At 36.3% G+C, this 10,800-nt stretch overlaps 1 non-coding gene across 1 annotated transcript; it reads left to right on the plus strand.

The window, feature by feature from the left end:
- The first annotated feature begins 8,485 nt into the window (after window positions 1–8,485).
- On the plus strand, window positions 8,486–8,589 carry LOC120294181. The gene has a single exon (XR_005551672.1). It is a non-coding gene; the product is annotated as a U6 spliceosomal RNA (small nuclear RNA).
- Window positions 8,590–10,800: the final 2,211 nt, after the last annotated feature.

Consider the following 10,800-nt stretch of genomic DNA (forward strand, 5'->3'; position numbering starts at 1 on the left):
CCCTTCAATTTGGCCCCTTCAAATTTCCTTTCTTTTCCGAATCGTTCGAATTGATTTTCAGTAAAAATCCCGAGCTTGTCGAAAATTCTTCAAATGATGAGTCGATGTTCCCAAAATAAATCGTGACATGCCAAAACTTTCGATTCCCGAAACCGGATTCAATTTCGTGATTAATTTCAACCGAACGCGGTTTTAGCTTGCCTAACCTACCAGGTAACTTTTAGGAATTTTAGCACAATTGACCCGTAGTCGATTATTTTCAAACCAAAATGTACATCTTCGACACATTAGCGACTCTCGGTTATCTTGAAAATCTCGAGGTTTCAAATACGAACACAATGTACTAAAACGACAAAAAAATCGGTCAAGTGCCGATCGACAAGGATTTTGCAATTAGGTGGAATCGTCCACACTTAATCACATGGTTCTATTGAAATCGACATATCTCCGATCTCTAATCGATTTTTAACTGTGATGTAATGACTCTTGCAGATAAGCATGGTCGAGCAATCAATTTCTGATCGAATTCTCAAGTCAATCGCATTTAAATTCCTTAACCACTTCACCTAATAGGCTAGTTATCTTATGAGTGGCCAACTCAGAGAAAAGAACTATAGGCATGTCGATGAAAAGCCCATTTCATCTCATCAAAAGCAAGGTTTGAAAATCAGGATGTCACAACCAATATTAGGGTGGAGTAGGATTTCCTCAAAGCATGTTTAAAGAATATAAGTTAGGTAAAAATTTGGACAAAAATGATAACTTAAATGTGTGAAGACTGTAAGCAAAATGGGGAACCCTTTCATTGTCAATCCACCGATTTTAATGTAGGGATAAATGCATTGAGAGTCCTAAAACTTGTCACGAATATGCAATGGAGTTTTAAAATTTTTGAAAATCGCAATCAAATGCTAAAATTTATCACGAATGTGTAATCGAGTTTTAAAATTTTCAAAAAGTATAATCAATTGAAGGACTTGATTAGATCAATTTAATAAATTTTAAAACTTAATTCCACTTTTAGAAAATTTTAAAACTCAATTGCACTTCCATAATAAATTTTAGGACTTAATTACACTTTTTAAAAGTTTTAGAATTTAATTGCATTTTCATGACAAATTTTAAGACTTATAATGTGTGTGTGTCTATATATATCCCTTTAATGTATTAAGATATTGACATGATCATGTTAGGTATAGAATAAGAAAACATCTACGTAAATATAACAAGCTCTATATAAATATGTAATAGCGTCTTCTCTTTCACATAACCCAATAACAAATACCGGGGAGTCAAAACACCTAACTCAAGTATTAACATCTATTATCGTCTTAATTAAAAATCCTAACATTAAAAATGCAATTGGAAATTATGTAAGTTGCGATAGTACTTATTGCCAATAGTCTAGTATGATATCCCAAATCATAATATTTATGCATCTACATGGCAGTTAATTTATCGAGCACACAGGCCATGGCTCCTTGCTTAATTTAAATCAGAAAATTTAGGGCCACAGTTGTAGTCTTAATCTTCAGAGTACGCATTGAAAATACAATGCCATCCTAGATTCCAATAGAATAACTTACCTCTTCATATCCTGAATTTTTTTCCCTTATAAAGAAAGAACGGTTTCTTCAGAAGAATCGATGGAATCGAGAGTTCTCATCATGATTTAAGGTTGTTTACGAGACATTTGGGCTCATTTGGGATGTTTTGGACTACACCTAACCCTTTTAGGTTACTTACAAATTTAACCAAAATTAAATATGGCTGATTTCTACGATCGTAACCTCTCTGAAGACTATTACCCGTCCAGCCTTGGCCTGGAAGAACCTTAGAATGTGGGTTTCGAAAACAAAATTAAGCTTAGACATCTGGGCTTTCAATGACAACTTTGTCAGGTGCCATGTGGACGGGTTGTTGGCCCAATCACATGACAAACTTCGCGCGAACATGCCTAATGGAGGCTCTCTGGCTGGAGGCTGAGGTGCTAGAAATCTTCTTTCTGTGCAGGATGTAGTCAAGTCCGAAACCTCTTTATTTTGTCATCCTAGACACTTCTCTATAGATGCATATAGCACCAAACTTCTCCCTCGAAACAACTTTCAACATTGACCCGGAGTGCATTCAGATTAACGAAAGCGAAAAGAAGTGTGAGGGGTCACAATAACCCAGAGGAAAATCTTTCTTCTATTTGGGAAAACAAAATAGGAGGTAAAAATGAAGTAGGTACCTCTTTTTGCGGCTCATATTTCATCAACAAACAAAGTGTCGGTCGCAAGAACAGGGAGCCACGTAGGGGGAGTCAGCAAATCGAAGAGGAGAGATCATATTACATTTACTTGAGAAGATTTAGGACTATATTTGATGAGATAAGAAGTATCGGACTTAGATTGCGCTTTGTTTAGAGGTTGGGCTTCCACATATTTTAGTACCAGACCATGAACCTAAAGACAATCTTACATCCGACGAGTTGGCCCATGAGCGAGGTTTAAAATTGCGTTTTTGTGAATGGCCAAGAGATTGAGTAGTGCTCACTTGAAATCTACTACATTATGCACGAACCGATTTTTGTATTTAAGTAGTGCTCCTTGTTGGCTCAAGTAGTGAAGGTAAGGTACCGATTACATATATGCAATGAATTAATTTTTTATTTTATTTTGCCAAAGAATACTTGGTATTCCGTAATCACAAATATACTCGATATCTCTATCAGTGAGATGAGTGCATATATATTGAGCAGTAATTTTCTTTAATCTTTTGAACAATGATTTTCTAAAATATGAGATATAGTTAAAGAAGTTTGAGACTCTACTTATTTAAATTTATAATCTATGTATTAAACGTACCTAGCCAATAACCTAATGTTCATGAAATTTTTTTCCATATTATCCTGAAATAAGTTTAGAGGTACACATGACTTTAAAATGTCGAATTAAAACAGGAATCCAGTCATCATGGAATACGCCCTATTAAATTAACAACAGGTGCACATAGGATAAAAGTTAAAGTAAGTGCAAGTCTACATATGTTACAAAATGTAGAAATACACTTATTTTATGTCAAGATCAAATTGTTTCATATGGTTTACTATGATCTATCGTATTTTGTTTGTAATGTACCGTATTTTGATGTATCAATTATCTATTACATAAAGGTTTTAGTTTTGAATAATTTCACAAAAGAACAAAATTACATATAAAGTAAAAAAAAAAAAATAAATCAAAGTTTGAGTAGAAAGTGGAGCAGGTAATGTGAATGCAGCATTGGATTCCGCCTTGTCAAAGAGGCAACATGTGTAATGATAGTAAAAAAAGATAAAAGGAATTGAAATAATTGCGAAAAAGACGTGAGAGGGAAATGGAAAAAAAGGAACAAGCGCTCAACAGAGCAATGGGAGGGACGGTGAAAAAGACACGGGAGAGGACAAACAGTCAACAAAATGAAAACTTACAAGTCAAAAAAAGGGTGGGAGGATTCCGATTGTTCAATTAAGTACTTAATTAGAGATCCCGAATCTTACCTTTTCTATATTATAAATCTAAATTAAATTTAGTGGATGGGGGGACAAACAGTCAACATAGTGAAAAGGTAATTGATATATTGTACCTCATCCATCAGACGTAATTTTATCTTACAACTCATAAGGTAAGAACTATTAGACTTAGATTATACTTTGTTCTGAAGTTGGGCTTCCACATATTTTTAGTACCACACGATGAATCCAAAGACAACCCTACATCCGACGAGTTGGCCCATGAGTGCGCTTTGAAGACGTGCTTTCGGGAATGGCCGAAAGATTGAGTCGTGCTCACTTGTAAACTCCTGCATTATATGCACATACCGATTTTTGTATTAAAGAGTGCTCGGGGCTGATAACTTACTGTTCTTGAAAGAAATTCACTGTTTTATGCCGTCAAAAGTTTGGAAGACGTCTGCGACAAAGGTACAATTATTGTGGAAAAGAAAAAGTTTGAAAGATGGAAAGACGCCTGCGACAAAGGTACAATTATTGTGGAAAAGAAAAAGTTTGAAAGATGGAAAGACGCCTGCGACAAAGGTACAATTATTGTGGAAAAGAAAAAGTTTGAAAGATGGAGTAGAAAGAGGGATTACGTGACGTGAGTCTAGCATTGGATGCTGCCTTGTCAGAGACGGGACGTGTAGTTGTCGTGGAAAAAAGGGAATCGAAATGATCGGGAAAGGACATGGGAGGGGAATGCGAGATAAAGGAACGAGCACTCAACGAAGGAGTAAAAATGATAGTGAAAAGGACACGGGAGGGGACAAACCCTCAACAAAATCAAAAGGGACAGTTCATAAAAGATGACCAAAACAAGCACTCAGCAAAGTCAAGTCTCTCTGTTATATAGTATTTGCGTATGTCTAGTATATATTGGAGAGTCCATTAATATGTAGTTTTAGACAATTCATAGAACAATACTGAAAAGTTACATAAAAAAGTAAAAGAAAAAAGTTTTAAAAAGTTAGTGGGCAATGAGAGCAGGTGAACACGAGGGTAGCACCGAAAACAACTAAGGGTGACGCCCGATTGGATCTAGTCCAATTATTAAGGAGACTGAATTGATTTTTGGTCTTAGGACCCTTAGACCCTTAGGACCCTTAGACCCTACACTATGTAAGTGGATCCTTGGTCTTGGGACTTTAGACCATCCAACTCGAACCAACCCATATATTATGTATATCATTTATTATATAATAGATTTTTGTCTATTCTAAACTCTAGAGCGTCTGCCTCTAATCTTTCTTACGATTCTATCGTGTAAATTAGAAAGTATAAACATAGCCTTAATTCGACCAAAAATTAAATAGAAACTATTTTCACTTGCCTTGCTTTGTTTGCTCGCTTGGGCCTTGCCGCTCACTGCTGGCCTCTCCTTACTCACCTCATGAACATAACTTAGTTGGAGAAATCGCTTCCCTCTCTTAGCTCGTGTCACAAATGAATATTTCTATTATTACATTATCTTATATTTTTGTTTGATACATATCAATATTCATAGTTTGGTTGCTTAATATCGCATTATTGATCGATATGTCGCATTGTGCTTTCAAAGAGTACAAAAAATGAAATAAAAAAATAATCGATTGGTTCAAAGTTGATCTTAGCTCTGCATTAGACCCATAGGATCACTACGGTCCTCGGTCCTAGGCTCAACAGGATTGGTCTCTAGTCCCAAAAACTTGAAATCAAAATTATGCGGGTTGATCTCTAGATTAAATGCTAGAATGCTCAACCCTAACCATGCTTACCCCTATAAACAACTTTTCCTTGTATTTGATCAACAAGTTGTCAACTGCCAATTTCAATCTAATTAATATATTAACTAGCGCATGATAGGTACCGAATAAAAATATCTACAAAAATATATAACAAGAAGTTCTTAAGGATTGGCTCTAAAAGAACTATTTACGACTCAAAATGGTAAGGGATTGAACATTCTTTTTCTTTTTTTTTTTTTGGGGGGGTTAAAAATTTATCATTCTATTGGCAAGCAATACCTTTATCACACTATTTTGATTTTGTTTCCATCTAAGACTTGTGCTTCTCTCATTCAATACCATGAATTTGTTGAACAAAAAACAAATAATTCTAATGACCTTCAATGTTGCATATTAGCAATTATTGAAATTTTTTAACATTTTTAATTATTCTTTCAATATGACAACGATATTCATTGATTACAAGGAAGCCGGCTCACGTGTCTCAATCCAGGTTTGGTTCGAAAATCTTTTTCTACCTAATGCCTTTGTTCCACGAAAAATAAATAATTTAGAATTTTTTTTTAAAATAATCATTTATATTATTTGTAAAAATGAATGAGTAAAACATATTTTCATCGTCTACGAAAATACTTAGAAATAAATAATTTTTCTTAATAAAAATATTTAATTAATTATTTTAAATGATGTAAATAATTATTTAAAAATATATATTTTAAAATTATTTATTTTTCGTGCAAACGCACCTAAATGAGAAGCACTAGTTGGAGGCAATTTGGGCGCGTTTGGTAGACATTTCGTTTAAAAATTGTTTCTAAAACGAAATAGAAAAAAGTATTTCTATTCTGGGAACAATTTTGAACAAAAAAGGCGTTTGGTAAACTTGTTAGGAATAAAAATGAACAGAAACATGTTTGGTAAATTTGTATAATTTTTATTTCTTTTAATTTTTTAATATTTTTATTTAATTTTTTCTATTTTCTTTCTTATTTTTCTTATTTTCTTATTTATTTTTCCTTTTTTTTTTTTTTTTTTCCTTTTTTCTGTTTTCTTCTTTTTGGCCGGTGGCCTCGCCTGTCCACGGTGAGGCTCGGCGTCGCCGGTCACCACTAGGCGACGCCGACCTAGAGATGGCCCGGCGACGTCAAGCACAGGGCCGGCCGGGCGGGCTCGGCCTGGGCGAGATCGAGCTCGCCCGGCCCGGTGAGGTCGGCCTCGCCTTGGTTGGGCGAGCTTGAGCTCGCCCAAATTCGGCGAGGCCGAGCTCGCCTGGCGGTCGGCGAGGCTCGAGCTCGCCCGGCCAAGGCGAGGCCGAGCCTTGCCGGGGCGGCGGCACGCTCGGCGAGGTCGCCGCCCTCGACGGCGTCACCAGGCCCTCGACGGCGGTCGCCGGGCCATGGCAAGGCCGGCAACGGCCAAAGAAAAAGAAAGAAAAAAGAAGAAGAAAGAAAGAAGAAAAAGAGAATAAGAAAGTGTTCTTAAATTTTGTTAAAACAAAAACAACTTTTTTTTTTTTTTTTATTTTTTTACTTCCAGAGATGTGTTTTCTGGGAATAAAAAAAATAATTTTGGAACAAAATGCAAACAAATCCGTTTCTGTTCTTTTTGTTTCCAGTGAAAAAAACCAAAAAAATTGTTTAAAAACAGAAAAAAGAAATCAAAACACACGCAGCCTTTGCTTCCGAAGACCTTGCTTTCTGCTGGTGACTTTAAAGCAACTAAAGCGCTTGAATATCCAATGGAATATCCAGGGAGGATTGAGACGGGCTTGGACTCATTGTGATGGTTACCGAGAGTACCTCACCAAAGCAAGGGTGACAAAAGCCAATGACAAGGGCCTCTGCCACCTGTTCACTCGTGCAGCGGGCTGCATAAATTTAATTTTTTATTTTTTTCAAGTTAAGGAAAATATTTTCTTTCCTTATTTTAGAGAATACCTCTAAGTTGTTACGTTCCAAAATTTAAACGTGACATTTTAAGTATGTATTAAGGTGTAACTGCTTTTAAAGCAACGAAAGCGGTTCCGACTCCTCTATTTTAGATTAGTAAGAGTGCATCATCCGTGACGGGTCCCTTTTATTTTTCTTGTTTGTGAGTCCATGTCTTTGGAGTATTCTGGCACCACATGAAATAGCATTTTCCATTTTGTTGGTGGTGCGGATTATTTGCTTGTTACTTTTTATTAACCAATTTTTTTCTTAGGACGATAGAGGGGCAGAACGGAGCCATTTTGTCCAACATAACTTAACATCGTAACAATTCTACTTTAGGATTTCTAAACTTCGTGCCAATCAAAAATAAAAACTCGATTAAGTATCATTTTTAGAATTATCTTCAAATCAATAGCCAACCAAGGTTTGGACGATAATACAACTCAATCAGCAAAGTTGTCATTGCGATGTGGGCATCAGATAATTTTATCGAAAATTGACCAGTGTATGCCCGAATTATGACACCCTAAAACATCACGCGCAGCATATATCTTTTATAATTAAATTCTCTTTTAAATAATAGCACACGGAAGCGAAATCAAACATCCAAATATCCCTTTTAAAGAAAGTCGCGCGAGTATAGTACATGTACTTATGCTTCTTTTATTTTATTACATTTCATATTCACAACTTCATTACATTGTCCAGGCAAAATACGAAAGTTCTTGGTATGGTCGAGGTCACTTATCTCCATACTATACTATGTTCCAAAAGATCGTCTGTACAGAAGTCTAGACTAACATCATGGGTCGACAACTTCACCCTTTGTTGCGTCACCATCATCACAATGTTGAAACCCCTCAGTGGGGCAACCAACTTGTCGTTGAGGATGAATCGATGGGGAACCCACTCTATGAAACCTATGTTGACAACACAGTAGAACTACACTTGGTATATACCACTTTAGACTCAGGTACAAACACACTCTCACAAACACCCTTGTAGTGCAAAGGAACCTCGAACACATTGCTCCTCCTTAGTGTCTAGGTCGTCACATTCTCCATCTTTTATAGAATAACGAGAGCGCAACGTGGAAGCTGCGCCGACGGGTGACTGTGACCCAAAAGGGGGCAAGGCTAAGCGTATGTCTTTTATCCCACATCATCATGGGGGAGTCCTAGGTTAGTTGATAAAGCTTAGATTCTCTACTTTGTATAATGCGTTTTAAAGCAGTAAGGGCTAGAGGCCCAAAGTTGACAATATTAGACAATAGAAGCCCCCGGGTCCTTATAGTTGATATTATGGTTTGGGTCTCTTTGGAGACATTTGATAAAATTGGAAACGATATATAGAAGATTAGCATGGTCCTTGTGTAAGGATGACATGCACAAATCAAGAAATGGTCCAAATTTTTTGCTATAAGGACCCGGGGGCTCACTGTGTTATATTATCCACCTTAGGCCTCTAGTCCTCACGGCTTTAAAATGCATTACACATAATAGAGAACCCAAGCCTTATCAACTAGCCTAGGACTCCCCATTGGCAATGCGGGATAAAAGACATGCGTTTAGCCTTGCCCGCTTTTGGGGTCACAATTGCTTTCTGGTGCAGCCTCTTTTGCCATCCCGCCAATGATGCCCACCCTTAAGGTCTAGGTCATTGCATTCTTCACCCTTTATGGCACAGCGCCCTCGTTGTCGCCCCACACACTGTTGGGGGTAGGATTTGATACTATTTGTAAGGACCCATGGGCTATCATTGTGTAATATTATCCGCCATTTTTGGCGCCTGGCGCTGAGGCTTTAAAAAGTGTTACATAGAGTAAAGAACCTAAACTTTATCAACCAACCCAAAACTCTCCCTTGGCGATGTGAGATAGGAAACATGCGCTTAGCATCACCTACTTTTGGGTCCTAGTCACTCATCAATGCAGCCTCCCTTGCCATCCAGGCCACGCTACCCACTCTCAGGGTTTGGGTCATCACAACCCCCCCATCTTTCAATCTAGACTCATAGATATGGCATACATGTTTTGATACAAGGTAACCCATTGAACAATATTTGAATCTACACACACATGGTCATACATTATATTCATTATTACTTCTCCTCCCCAATATTCCTGGAGCATCCCAATTCAAGGGGCATCTCAACTTCGAGGCATCTTGAATCTCTTGAGGCATTCCAACTCATGGGGTATCATCACCATAATTATGGCTGACGGAAAACATATTTTTCTTATGCAAGTCATGACAATAAATATTACCGCACATTTCAATGCACGTACCAACTTTCTTGCTTCATCACATATTCCTCAACGAAATGAATTGCATTAGTTAAACAAATGAGTAGGAAGCGAATGTGATCAAACTTAATAGTTGGATATATTTAGAAGTTGGAAATATATCAAAAGTGATTCTAGGCAAACAAAGGAATTGAGTTTGGACATGAATTTGAATATCAATCTAGACAAACGAATGAATATACTCAACAATTGAGCTTGAACGTAAATTTGAAAATGAATATGGATAAAAGAATGAATATATTTTGAGTCTAAACAATAAATGGGTATCTTGTAAGTCTGAACAAATAATGAGTATATTTTGAATCTGAACAAATAATAAATATATTGTGAGCCTAAATAAATAAATGAGTATTTTCTAAGTCTAACAAACAATGAATAAATTCTTGGATATATTCTGAGTCTGAACAAAGAAATGAATATATTTTGATTCAGTAAAATTTGAGTGAAAAAGTGAACCTATTCAGTCTCAGTAGAATTTGATCAAACAAATGAACATATTCAAGCTCGGAAAATACATATACTCATGTTCATAAAGTAAATATACTCGATTCGAGAAATATATATACTCAGGTTTAAAAAGTAAATACATATAAGGTCAAGAAAGTAAATATATGTACTCATATTTAAAAAGTAAATATACTCAAATTTAATGTATGAGAGATACACTAAGGATTATCACTCATACTTGTAATCTTTTATTGATCACCTAGTGAAGTCCAGCTAATAAGCTGTCAATGTGGGATAGTGGATGTATGCTTATTATAAGCCAGACCACTACAAATCTTGTGTGCAAATTCTCTTATCCCTAAACTCTTGTTGATTAGTCTTTTTATAGTCTTTTGCACACCAGTAAATTGCTTTTGATCTCTGTTTAGATTCTGAACTTTGCACTGTAATTCAGACTCATATCTCGACTTTTTCAATTCCACTTTAAATTTGTTAAGATTTTTTAAAACCATTTATTCACCCCCCCCCCTCTCTAGGTGATATTGCTAGCTTCCAACAGTGCTAATCAAAACTCAAAACAAAATTGGGCGTTCTGCTTTATTTTATCTTCAAAACTTTTATCAACCCAAGTTTAAATCACAATATACTTCAATCAGTGAAGTCACCATCCAAATCAAAGTTGCATAAATCACATAGGAAAGTGACTGGTGTAGGCCCAAAGTCACCTTGTTCACCCACTTAGAGGTTAGGGGGGGTGATCAACATGACACGGGTGGAGGATCCAACATGGCAATTCAACACAAATTTATGAAGGTAAAATTGGCATTTTTTTCCAACCCTATATGAAATTTGGACTGTAATGATATAATTATG

Source organism: Eucalyptus grandis, chromosome 5 (genome assembly GCF_016545825.1).
Source record: "Eucalyptus grandis isolate ANBG69807.140 chromosome 5, ASM1654582v1, whole genome shotgun sequence".
NCBI classification, from domain to species: domain Eukaryota; kingdom Viridiplantae; phylum Streptophyta; class Magnoliopsida; order Myrtales; family Myrtaceae; genus Eucalyptus; species Eucalyptus grandis.